This window comes from Microtus oregoni, unplaced genomic scaffold (genome assembly GCF_018167655.1).
Source record: "Microtus oregoni isolate MIOR12 unplaced genomic scaffold, Mior012 000032F_ref0000030, whole genome shotgun sequence".
Classification (NCBI taxonomy): Eukaryota; Metazoa; Chordata; class Mammalia; order Rodentia; family Cricetidae; genus Microtus; species Microtus oregoni.
In genome coordinates, this window is record NW_024543091.1 from 15,324,470 (window position 1) to 15,337,500 (window position 13,031).

General features: G+C 47.9%; 1 protein-coding gene across 3 annotated transcripts in view; it reads left to right on the plus strand.

Moving 5' to 3' along the window:
• Nucleotides 1-13,031, plus strand: part of Cgnl1 (cingulin like 1) — a 155,425-nt gene that overhangs the window by 28,372 nt on the left and 114,022 nt on the right. Inside the window, exons 1-2 of one of the 3 annotated variants that reach the window (XM_041679563.1) lie at nucleotides 7,580-7,805; nucleotides 12,226-12,401. The exons of 1 other annotated variant lie outside the window; for it this stretch is intronic. The gene's annotated coding sequence lies outside the window, so the exon portion shown is untranslated. Of the gene's footprint in view, nucleotides 1-7,579; nucleotides 7,806-12,225; nucleotides 12,402-13,031 lie in introns of those variants that run through there. One more of the 3 variants, XM_041679565.1, reaches the window with a different exon arrangement.

The following is a 13,031-nucleotide window of genomic DNA, read 5'->3' on the forward strand; positions in this document are numbered from 1 at the left end:
TCACAGCTGCTAGGTGACCTTAGGCAAGTGATTGAACCCCTCTCTCTGAACCTTACTTAGTTGCTTCATCTGAGAAGTAATGGCAAATTACATGATACCTACTGGTAAAGCACAGGAAAATATTGTAAATAATATATATATATATATATATATTGTTTGGCATCACCCTTGACACATGGTGAATGGTCGGTATGATTTATGACTGTATTACTAATTATTAATAATTAGTAATAATTACTGGCATGTTTTGCATCAGACACCTATGGGCAAAGTGGCTCTGGAGGCAAATTCTGCACTGGTTACTCAAAATTGAACTGTCCCATTTTCTCATTTGGAGGGGGAGGCCTTAGACTGATGGGTGTCTCTCATTCACAAAACTTAGTACGGCGTCTGCTCAGTGTATTTTTTTTTTTTTTTTTTTTTTGGTGAGGGAGGTAGACATTAAGTAAAAATTGAAAAACTTATAAATGTAGAACTGTAGTTACTGTGAGGAACAATGTTGAAAGGCGTGCCCTAGGAGCTTGGCAGGGCTCTGGTGGGCGTGGGGACCTGTGTTGTTGGTCAACAGACTTTGCATGTATCAGTTAGGAGGCTTGGGTCTCTGATGCTGCTGGGTTCACATTCCAGCAGGGGTGGAGGTGGCCTGAGCTCTGGGGAATTGGTGATAGTAGCTGGTTTTAATAAGTGGCCGTCCAAGTTGACCGAGACAGGGACACCCCCAGTGACTCTGAGGTCACTAAGAAGGAAGTCATCACGAGAGGGGAGGAGCTGGTTTGGGCCTCTGCACAGGGAAGGAGACACATTTGGGTCAGGGAAGCCAGGCCAGTGCTTATTAAGGGGATGTTTTAACACGGTCACCTCTTGTACAGAGTCCAATTACACCCCACCAGCATTTTCTGTCACGGGGCATCCTGTGGTCACGCAGGCTTAATGAGTATCCTCTCCATGTAATTCGCCTCCATCTTTCTCCTTCCTTGCTCTGCATACATCACAGATGAACGTGGGGCTGGGAACAGAACCTGGGTCCTCTGCAAGAGCAGCCAGTGCTCTCCCCATTGAGCCATCTCTCCAGTCCTAATGCCTAAACAGGGATTCCCTTTCTTTGTCTCCTTTTGAGCTTTGTCCTTTTCCTCTTCGGGTGCCCCCCCCTTTCCTTTCTTTGCAGTGATTTTTTTTTTTTAAAAAACTTTGCCTGTTCTATTTCATAACTTGACACCTGTTTTGGTAAGAATGTCTGCTTCCTGTTGCCGGCAGGACAGTTAGGGCACGGGGCACTTTAGTCTAAGACTCCAAAGCATGGTTTCTACAGTTGAGGCCAGGAAGCTGCCATCGAAGAGATGCGCCGGAGACCTAAAAGATATTTTGGTATTCATACAAGAATGTGTATAAATTATCCCCTAGGGAAAAAACACAGACCACAGACATGTAACTCTCCCTCAGGTTTCTGTGCACATCAGCCGCCCGTCTGAGGTGCGTGTTAATGTTCCACTGGGCTAGTGTCCAGAGGGCTGTTTTGGACATTGCAGTCCTGAGTGGGTTAATGTTCAGAGCAAAGGCACCAAGGGTCATAGCGAGCAAATTTAGGAGTTAATTTCACTGTTATTGCAATCTGAAGGATTCCATTATTTAGATTGACGGCCGTAAGGCACAGACAAGAGACCCCATGATAGGCTGAGAGGGTGGAGGATAGACTAAAGTTGCTATGGTTACATGACTGATGGGAGAGACATCATGGCAGGGATGGAGAGAGCATCCCTGAGCAGAAGTTTGGACTCTCAAAACATGGAACTGGGAGCTAGAAACCGGCTCATCTAGGGGGAAGCTCGGGTGTGTTAGCCTCTGGACACTTCATTTGTAGACTGTCATCTACCTGCTTGAGAAGGAGTGAGGTGGAGGATGGGCAGTGTGTTCTGGAGAGGAGAGACACAAGAGTGACTTTGTTTTGCATGTTTGGATTATCTCATCGATGTCTTTCCTGGCACTCCCAAGGCAAGGAAGGATTTCCCTATGTGGACATTGTCGCTCTTTGTTAAATCCCCACTGTGCCCGGTAGCTGGGCTCGTTATACCCTTACACCTTGGGCAGCCATTCAGCCCAACAGTGAGCTGCCAGAAGGAAGAAGGAAAGCAGCGCTCCGTCCAGCTAATACTGACCCCACTCTGTTCTCTGCCATCGAGCACCAGGCTGTGTCTGATATTCGTACTCTAGGCTGGAGACAGAAGATGGGTCTGGCAGAGGTTGCAATCCTGGGGTGGCGGGAGAGTATGGGCAGGGAAGGTTGCTGGTTCCACAGGTCAGCTTTCTTTTTCTCTGTTGGAATAGAGTCACACACACTCCAGGATGGCCTTAAACTCAGTCTGTGGCTAAGCATGACCTTGAATTTTTGATCATCCTGCACTACTTCCCGAGTGTCCCTAGTGTCCCCAGCATCCCCAGCACAGATACTGCAAGCCTCTACCGCCACATTTATCTAGTGCAGTGCTGGGATCAGCGTCATGGCCTCCTGCATGCTAGGCAAGCACTCTCCTCACGGAGCCACATCCCCAGTGTTGTAACACACCCCAGTGTCCTCAGAGCACGCTATGCAGCAGAACACCGCAGCTTTGCCTTGACCTGACTTCCAAGTTGTGCTTGCTCAGGGCCTGGGTTTCTATAACACCTGGAGCCCTACTGGTGGTGTTTTCTCCAACTTTGGCAAACCGTGGAGTCTTGAGAGGCTCTCCCAGCCCCACCTAGGACCTGGCTGAGCCACTTCATTGAGTCTCTGAGTTTCTTGTTGACATGAAAACATGGCTCTAATCTCAAAGGGAATAGGAGATTATTTATTCTGGAGCAAGATATGAGTGACCATGACCTAAGAATATGGACTCAGGTTGCCGCCATAGTTTAATGTGGTGACACTTTCATGCAGCATTTATTTATTTATTTTAATTTTTTTTATTTATGTGTATGAGTACTCTATTTGCATGTACACCTGCATGCAAGAAGAGGGCATAAGACCCCATTATAAATGGTTTGTGAGCCACCATGGGTTGCTGGGAATTGAACTCATGAACTCTGGAAGAGCAGTCAGTGCTCTTAACTGCTGAGCCATTTCTCCAGCCCCATGTAGTATTTATAACTACAGAAAAAGCAGGATGCTTGTAAAGCACTCTGGGAACATCAGGTCGGCGGGTTGCAGCAAAGTGGAGAGGGAGAGCTCTGTTGCAGTCTCAGAAACTGTGTTTAATGACGCTTGGAAGCAATGGTGTACTAACATGCACTAAAAGTCACATGACAGTTGTCAGACAAGTGGGTGGACCATGGATGCTTATTAAGGGAGCTAAAGATTGCCTGAGATAATTTGGATCTGAATCTGCAACATTCCAACTCTCAGTAATTACAAGTTCTAATCTACCAATCAGCCTTGTAGAGTCTTTAACTGGCGCGCGTGTGTGTGTGTGCGCGTGTGTGTGTGCGTGTGTGCGTGTGTGTGTGTGGGTTTCCCTGCAAGCTTCAGTCCCTGTTTGGTACTCCCTGAAAGGCTCACAGTCTCCTTCAGGCCAAAAGTTCCACTCTTAGAGCAGCCTTCTCGCCTCTCTCATACCGTGGTCCTTCTCTCCATCACTGCCTCCAGCGGCTTTGTTTCCTTCAGAGCACTTTCCACAATGTCTGAGTCCACATTTACTCTTCCCTTCCCTCCCACCATGTAAGTTCTGTGGGACAAGGGCCTCAGAACCCCAGTATCTGTCACCGAAGGCTGGCCAGCATGATAGCAGGCTCCTAGGACCAGTTTCCTAGTGGTGATGTTCGCAGCGTCAGCAAACCCGAAAGAGCTGATGACCTCTGGCTGCTGCCGGGCTGCAGTGTCATGGTTCAGTATGGTTTGTGTGTTTATAAAATATTTTAAGGTTATAATAGTTTAACTATGAGCTGTGAGAGAACCAAAGTGGATGGAATACTTGGATGAGGCCTTTATGCCTTGTGAGGGTCCAGTGGAATCAAGAAAGGGTAGAGGGCTGGAGAGAGGCATTTACAGAGGAGGCCTAAGTTCAGATCCTCAGAAGCCACCTAAAAACTGGATGTGAAGTGTGATAGTTTATAATCCCAGTGAGAGATGGGAATGGGGGTGTGCCAGGCTCCACATGCCTTTAATGCCAGCACTTGGGGTGCAGACGCAGAGGCAGGTGAGTCTCTGTGAGTTTGAGAGTTTGAGACCAGCATGGTCTACATAATGAGTTTCAGACCAGCCATGGCTACATTGTAAGACCCTGTCTAAAAAAAAGAAAAGTAAGAAAAAGAAAAGAGCTAGGTAGTGGTGGCACACGCCTTTAATCTCAGAACTCGGGAGGCAGAGGTGGATCTCTGTGAGTTCGCTGCAGTTTGATCTACAGAGGAAGTTCCAGGACAGCCAGGAATACACACACAAAAAAACCTGTCTCAAAAACCAAACCCAAACCCAAACCCAAAAAGAACAACAATGAAAAAGAAATGAAAATGGAGAAGGGAGGCAGAGACAGGTGAACCCCACAGGCGTACTGGCCAACTAGCCAGGAGAACGAATGGTGAGGGCCAACGCCTAGGCTGTCCTCTGATGTCTACACACACACACACACACACACACACACACACACACACTCACACACTGACACATGCATGCATGCACACATGTATTCAGACACACACAATACACACTCTCACACTCATGCATGTGTGCATGCATGCAGACACACACACACACACACACACACACACGCAAGCCCCCAGTGACATACCCTCCTCCAGCAAGGCACACTTTCTAAAGGTTTTATAACAATGCCCTCAACAAGGAACAAGTGTTCAGTTACAGGTGCCTGTGGGAGACACTTTTCATTCAAACCACAACGGTATTTTTAACAAAATTCAGATATATGGAGTAGGTTTTGAAATTTTGCCTGCTGGGAGTGCAGCTCCATGCTAGAGTATGTGCTTGGCGTCGGCCCCCACCAAGTCCTGGGCTCAATTCTTAGCTCCACAAATGAATGAACGAATACACGGTAACACTTAAGTCCACCCACACCCAAGAGGTTAAAGTATCAAGAGTATCAGAACTTCTGTGCACAGAATTTCTGTGCAGCAAAAATGTCAACTCATTTGGATTATTGACTTAAGTTTTTCTTATTGAAAACATGGTGCCTAGGGAAACTTCCTTGTTTAGGCGTCTGTACACAATAAAGACTTTATTACATATCCTGACTCCCAGGTAGGGAGGGCATAGAGCAGCTTCCAAATTCTAAACTGTGCCCTCTGCTCTTGAGAGACCAAGGAAGGGCTTTGGTGCTTGGAAATTGAAAGGAGACGCGTGGTTCCCTTCCTGCATACATTTTACCCGAACACGCATTTGCATTTACACATCCCCTGCCAGGTGTAATTTATTGAAGGCCCAGCCACATGCAGCCCTGGCATGGGAGAGCCTGGAGCTGAAGTGAGGCTGGGCTTGGGTGCAAGGACTTCAGGAAGGAGAAGCTGCTCCAGGATGTTTCCAAGGACAGCCAGTTTGTCCCTGAAAGTTGTTGAGAATAAGCTTTAGCATGGCCAGGTGGCTTCAGAGTCGGGGTTTGGGTAATAATCCTTTCTCAGTCACTTAGGAGAATTCTAGGTTGGAAAGTTTTACCACAGCATGAGGACCCGCTGTCACCAACTATATAGATAATAGCCCCCTTGAACAACAGACAGCTTGCGTTTGTATGTATGTGAATCTGCTAAGTTTCTGTTTTAGGAACTTTATTTTCATCTTGTTTTAAAATAGGGCTATGTTCTATTTTTCTTTTACCCATTCTGTCTTGCTTTGAGATTGCAGCTCTCTATGTAGCCTGTACTATGTATTGCAGGCTGTCCTGGAATTCACGATCTTCCTACCTCTGCTTCCCAAGTTCTGGGATGACAGGCATGAGCCACCATGCTCCGCTCTTTCTGTTTTATTTATTTATTTAACATCTTTACTAGGATGATATTAAGGTGCCCCTCATTTATATCACAGCTCACTTGGCACTTGTACCCAACAGACTGAGACAGGCTGGAGACTTGTTGGTTTGTGATTTGGAGACAGGGGGTGGCAGAGAGATGGGGAGGCTGCACCCCAGGAGCACCTCCCAGCGGCTCTGTTTTGTAACTGTTTGGCCGCATTTGCTCATAATGCAGATCCCCACAGCCATTCTGTGATGGGGACTCGGGTGGATGGAGGATGCCTCGTGGGTTCCCTGGGACTCTTCCGGAAGCTCACTGCCAGGGAGGGGGAGGCTCAAGCATAGGATTCACTTGCAGAAGGCTTCCTGGGGTAGATTCCTGTAAATGGCTTGTCCATTTGTCATGAACTGCACATTGTTGATGCATCTCCAACAATTCAGGCTTGATGATCCTGGGGCCTGTTCCCTGTCTTAGAACATGCATACCTTGTGGCCCAGAGGTCATTCGTGGGAAGCAACGTCACAGTGGGACTATGGGTCTTGTTCTAGTGCTTTAAGGTAGGGATCAGCATCTGCCTGGGGGTTCCTGAGAGAAGATGAGCTGTGACAGTCAGCATGTGTTTGCATGCAGGCATGTGTGGGAATGTGCACGAGGAAGCCCAATGTTGACACTGGCCAACTTCCTCAATCTCTGCTCCAGATTGCGCTGAACACGGTACTCACCAACTTGGCTAGGTTGGCTGACTGGTGTGCCTTTGCCTCTCCAGCACTGGAGTTTCAGGTGTTTACCTGGTCATTTAGGGGGGAAAAAGGTGCTGGAGATCTGGAGTTAGGTCCTCAAGATTTCATAGCAAGTTCTTTACCCATTGAACCTTCTCCCTAGCCCCTTATGGAAAACTTTTTAAAAAAGCATCTGTTTCTGTGCATCTATGTTTCTCTGTGTGTGTGTGCATGCATGTGTACACACATACCTGCATGTTGCAAACACATGAGTGTGCAGAAGTTGTCATTTGTGTATAGTACAGAGGAGAATGCCAAGTGTCTTCCTTGATTGTTCTTGCCTTGAGACAGGCTTTCTCAGCAAACCAGAAGCTCACTGTTTCTGCTAGGCTGGCAGGATGGCAAGCCCCCAGAGGCTGCCCCATACCCAATGCTAGGGTTATAGGGTCATGTGGCCATGCCCCACTTTTCACTTGGGTGCTGGGGATTCAAACCCAGCTCCTCATTCTCACTGAGCCATCTCCCAGCCCTCCCCGTCAGCCATTTAAATGTAAAGGAACTCACCTGTGTACGTGGACAGTGATTCCTCCGCTCCCCATTCATTTATTCCCTCAATGCACTCTCTATGAGACACGGTACCTGGGGCAGGACACGTGGCAAGCAGCAAGGCACGGCTGTGTGATATCCCCTCTGAGCTCTGCCAGATGAGATGCCGCTGTGGGCACAGAGATGTAGTGAGGGATGCAGGGATGTGTGCTGGTCCAGGGTCCTCCGGTGACTAGGTGAGGATAATTATACCAGATACACAGTGGGAGACAGGGACACGGGAAGACCCAGTGATGATCTCATGTAAGTCCTAAGGCTGCTCCTGACTTGCGCGTGAGACCCTGGAGGAAATGACCAACCTAACAGAACTTGTATATCTCTTAGGCGGTGAAAATATTGTCCACGCTAGTGCTCCAGGGTCTGGCCCAAAGGATATAAAGGAGGGATCCTGCTTCCTGTCTGCCATGTAGCCGCAATGAGAGTGTCTGAAAAAGCTTAAAGTGTGGTTTGGAGGTACAGAATTGCCTGCCAGAGGAGCTGTTGCCGCTGGGCCTGTGTTGAGCTCCTCGGAGCTGAGTGCTGATGTCTGACATCAGTCGGAAGCTGCCCCCATAGGTGAGACCCGGGGAGAGAGTGGGCTTTTCACAGGTGAACGCACTGACAAAGTCCCCGGCTGAGGATGTAGCTGAGTTGATAGAGCTTGCCTGGAGTGCCTGAAGCCCCGGGTTCCTCTGCAACTCTTCCTTGATGATGCACAACACCCAGAAGGCAGAGGCAGGAGACTCAAAGTCAGTCTTAGTAGCTGTGGAGTGAGTTCCAGACCATCCTGGGCTACATAAGACCAAATGAGAGAAGAAGGGAAAGAGGGAGGGAGGGAAAAAGGAGAGGAAGGGAGAAGGAAGGAAAGTATAGGCCATAATCCAGGTCAGGCCTCATAGTGTAGACAAGCAGTTATCTGTAGGATGTCCCCTCCCTCATGATCCTTGGTGCCGTGGTTAGTGGCAGTCCTCAGGCAGGCACAGTGAAGCTATGTCTGCCTTTGAACGGCTTCTCCATGCTGAGCTGACCTCATGTTACTCGGGACAAGACAGAAATCTGAGAAGACTCCATGCGATTTTAGGAAGTGGGTTTTTTTTTTTCTTGGCTGTTTGTCTTGAGTGTAGATTTAGGTATGTCAGACTGGCCAGCAGGTTTTATTTTGTGTCTACCCTGACCAGGTAGCAGTGAGTATTGAGGAAGCTTCAGAAGCCAGATTTGGGCTTGGAGATTTGGGGTGCTTCTCTACCCTTTTATTGTGTTTCTGCCTTGGGCTCCCCATGGGAGATCGAAGCCCCGATGGCAGGAGCTGCTGTCTGCCTAAGACCTTGGCTGTGCCCAGGGTGCTGTGAGGAGCTCCGTTTATTCAGTCGGCAATGTTTATAAAAGCTCATCTGTGGACATAGCATTGTACTTTAGATTCCCTGCCCTCTGTTTTCTTAATTAGTTAATAAATTATTTTAGAATGGTTGGTGTTGTATGGTCAAGAGTGGAAGTTTTTGCCTCATCACTTAAAAACATGAACAACACCAGTGTTCTTGTGGCCATAAATACAATGTGTTTGTTGTTGTTGTTTGTTTCCAAATTTGAGCCGTTTCATTTAGCAGGCACTGTACATGACTCAGCTGGTTCATTTTTCATAATAAAGTCTTCCTTGCTAGCCTGACCTTAGAGATAAGAAGACACTCGGGGAGGTGACGTGTGTACCCGGCTGGGATGTGACTTTGTTCCCTGAGTTAGAAATAGGTCCTACCACTCTTGTGCTTCCTTCTCTCTCCCAGCTGTGTCTTTCTGTTGTTTTAAAAAATACATTTATTTACCCTTTAAAAGATTTAGTGTGTGTGTGTGTGTGTGTGTGTGTGTGTGTGTGTGTGGAGAGAGAGAGAGAGAGAGAGAGAGAGAGAGAGAGAGAGAGAGAGAGAGCCCAGAGGCCAAAAGAGAGTGTCAACCATTACACATGGTTGTGAGCCATCATATATGGGTCCTGAGACTTGAACCCAGGTCCTCTGGAAGAGCAGCCAGTGCTCTCAGCTGCTGAGCCATCTCTCCAGCAACACCCCCTTCTGTTTTTTATTTGTTGTTGTTTTTGAAACTGGCCTCTCACACGGCCCAGGTTGGCCTCAAACTTGCTATATAACCAGGGGCTTCAGCTTTTGATTCTCTTGCCTCTGCCTGCCAATGCTAGGGTGACAGCAGGAATCACCATCTCTGGGTTTGTGTGGTGCTGAGGATCAAACCCAGGCCTCTGTTGGTGTTAAGTGAGCACTCTACCAACCGAGTCCCGTCTCCAGGCCACTGCTGGCCTTCTCTGCATCTTGGCTCTACTTTTTTTTTTTTTTTTTTTTTGGTTTTTCGAGACAGGGTTTCTCTGTGGCTTTGGAGCCCATCCTGGAACTAGCTCTGTAGACCAGGCTGGTCTCGAACTCACAGAGATCCGCCTGCCTCTGCCTCCCGAGTGCTGGGATTAAAGGCATGCGCCACCATCGCCCGGCGTTGGCTCTACTTTTGAAGCTTTTAGAAATCGTCTCAAGGGTCAAGATGTGAACAGACCTTAAGTATTATTTTGCGCATGAATTCTATGTTTTTCCAGCGCCTGAAAACAGGAGGCCTCAGTGTGTGGGTGTGCACTGGAAGTGCGGGCATGGCACGTGACCTTTGATATTCTCTTCTCAGCTCAGACTTTTGGGGAAGATTTATTTTATTTTATGTATCTGGGTGTTGCCTGCAGGTATGCCTATGTACCGCCTGCTTACAGTGCCATGAGGACCAAAAGAGGGCACTGGATTCTCTGGATCTGGAGTTACAGACAGCTTGTGAGCAGCCATATACACGCCAGGAGCCGAACTCAGTTCTTTTACAAGAGCAACGCGTACTCTTAACCACTGAGCCCTCTCTCCAGCACATAGCCTCTAGATTTTAAAATTCTATATGGGAACATAAAAATGCCACGAACAGAGAGGTCATCGGTATGCTACCAAGATAGAGAAGTCAGATAGGTCAGCCAGAGACCCATCCACGCAGAAAGGTGCAAGTGAGCATCCTGTGGGCAGAGGGGAATCCTCAACTCACCATAGCCCAGGGGTGATCCTGGTCTGGAGAGCCCTGGTCGAGTTGCTATGGTCTCCAGCCCTGTTAAAAGGATCTGTCTCACGACCACTTTCCTTCTTTTGTGCCTTTTCTTTTGAATGAGGTTGTTTGACAAGAGAGCTGTGGCACTCAGAACTAAAGATACAGTGATTCGTACCCCTACCCCCGAAATAAAATAACTGGGGCTTGAGAGGTGGCTAGGCTCCTAAGAGCTGCTCCTGCAGAGGACTCACATTCTGTCCCTGGCACCCACCTCAGGCAGATGATAACCGCCTTCCTGTAACTCCAGCTCCAGGGGGATCTGATGCTTTCCCGATTCCAAGGGCACCTGCCCTCAAGTGTATGAACCCACAGACACACACAGATGCTCAAAAGTGAAAAATAATTAAAAGTATTTAAAATTCAAGCCCCTTGAACTCTCCTTTTCAGACCTTACCTTCATTTTCCGTGATTCCCCAGGGAGTTTTTAAAGACTTTCCTGGGTGCCAGGAAGCTGCCTTGGGAATCATGGAACTTTTGACAGCTTCCTGTCTTTGCAGGAAGTGCCCATGGGACACAATGCTTGGTTCAGGGGAGACTGTGGCATTCTCTCCGATCTGGGGACATGGGATGTAGCTCTGCACATTGTTCATCTCAGGCTTCTGGTGGCTCGCTTTTATTTTTCAATTTTAGTGGTGGTTCTGTGTGTGTGTGTGTGTGTGTGTGTGTGTGTGCGTGTGCGCGTGTGCGTACATGTGTGTGTGTGTGTGTGCGCATCCATATGGAGGTTAGGGATAACCTTGGGTATGGTTCCTCAGGTGCCACCCACCTTTTGTTTCACCTCAGGTCTCTCACTGGCTTTACCAATTCTGGCCAGCACACTCCAGGTCTGCACTTGCCTCTGCCTCCCCAGCACTGGGATTTTTTTTTTTTTTTTTTATGTTCTGAGCTAATGTTTTAATGAATTCTGAGTGTGGAATTCAGGTCCTCATGCTGTGTGACGGGCCATCTCCTCAGCCTCCCTCACATCAAGTGGAGGTTCTAGTGTGGCTATTCCCCCCCAGAATCCTGGCCTTCCCACCGCCCTTCAGGCATGTCCTTTAGGAGTAACCATGTTGCCTTTTGAAGCTTTAACTTATTCCTTCTTAGCCTGCCAGTGGCTTCCCTCTGACAGAGACAACCACTGCATCGCACTCAGGGGAGATTCCCTTTAGGCTCACGGCTCACTTTTCACCTCCTAGACTTGATCAAAGATGTGCTGAGGTTCACCAGCTGTCCACCTCCCTTCTTGTTGCTCTTTTAAATAACTCGTATGGCAAAGCGTGATTATCCACCCAAATCAAACGAGTCCCCCGAGCCCTGATGGCAGGCACCAAGCAGAATGCTAGGGCATCGCTGTCCCAGGAGAGGAAGCTACAGTAAGATTGACGATGGTCTGGCTGCCTTTCCCTGGGAGCCAGGATGTCCTCTGGTGTGCCTGGCAAGGCCACTGGGAGTTAGAGAGGAGAAGTAGGGACTCACACCAGCTTTACGTGACTAATCATGCTCCCTGATCATGTGTGATGGCCCAGAGAGAGGACACGTCTCCGTCTGGCATGGTTTTTGTGCTCTGTGCAGAGTTGAGTCTTTGTTCCCACACACATACCCATTGAGCTCACTCACTACAGCAATTATCATCACTTAGCAGCCTTTTCAGAAAGCCCCATTTCCACTCCAAAACACCACTTGTATTGCCAAAGTGCTACAATGTTGCATCCTGGCAATTGATCAGCGTTCACTGCCAAATTATGTAAGCCCTTGGTGGGACTGCCTGATGGATCAAATGTGTCTGTGATGTGTGCTAGGATCTTACAACAGGCCTGGTGCCCTGAGGTGGAGAACGGCTGCTCTCGGATTCACTCATTAATTCAGTGTTTATGCTTTGATTGGATAGGAAATCTACATTCACTCAGCTGAGAAATGTCATTTTGAGAAAATATCGGGTTGAGGTTTGTTGTCAAGGAAATGTGAATTGCGGCTGGTTTATGAAATTCGGATTATGTGGATTACTTCACCAGCCTGGAGCTTGGATTGGAATAAACCATGGTGGCCATATTCAAAGACTGAAATGTAAGTAGTGTTAATTGCAGTAACTGTGGCAAAGGACTCTTAAAACCCTACTTGAACTTCTCATTAATAAATATCAGAAGAAATATTTCCATTGAAAAGCCAGCATAAGGAGAGATTACTGGTGAATAAAAAGAAACTCCATTTAGTAAACAGAGCCCCAGTGGATGGCTTTGTTTATATAGAGGCTCTTAAAGAAAAAAAAAAAAAACCCAAACAAACCCAGGGCTGACATATCCTCAGTGTCAAGTGTCAAGTGTTGACTTAGCACCTGGTAGGCCCTGGGTTTGGTCCCCAGCACTGCCCACAAAAGATCAGTAATGGGCTTTTAAAAACAGAAAGAAAATCCCGTGATGCTGCTGAGTAGGGGGTCAAGATGTGACCAGTGAGTTTGGTACTGTCCATCATCCAAGGCAAGATCACCTGTCTTTAGAATACAGTCTTCCTGCCCTCCCCACTCCCAGCCCACTATTGGGACACACACACACACACACACACACACACACACACACACACGCATGCACACACACACACACACACACACACACACACACACACACACGGGGAGGAGGTCCCTGGCTTCAGGGACAGGGAGACATGCGAGGGTAATATGGGTGAATATGGGAAAACATA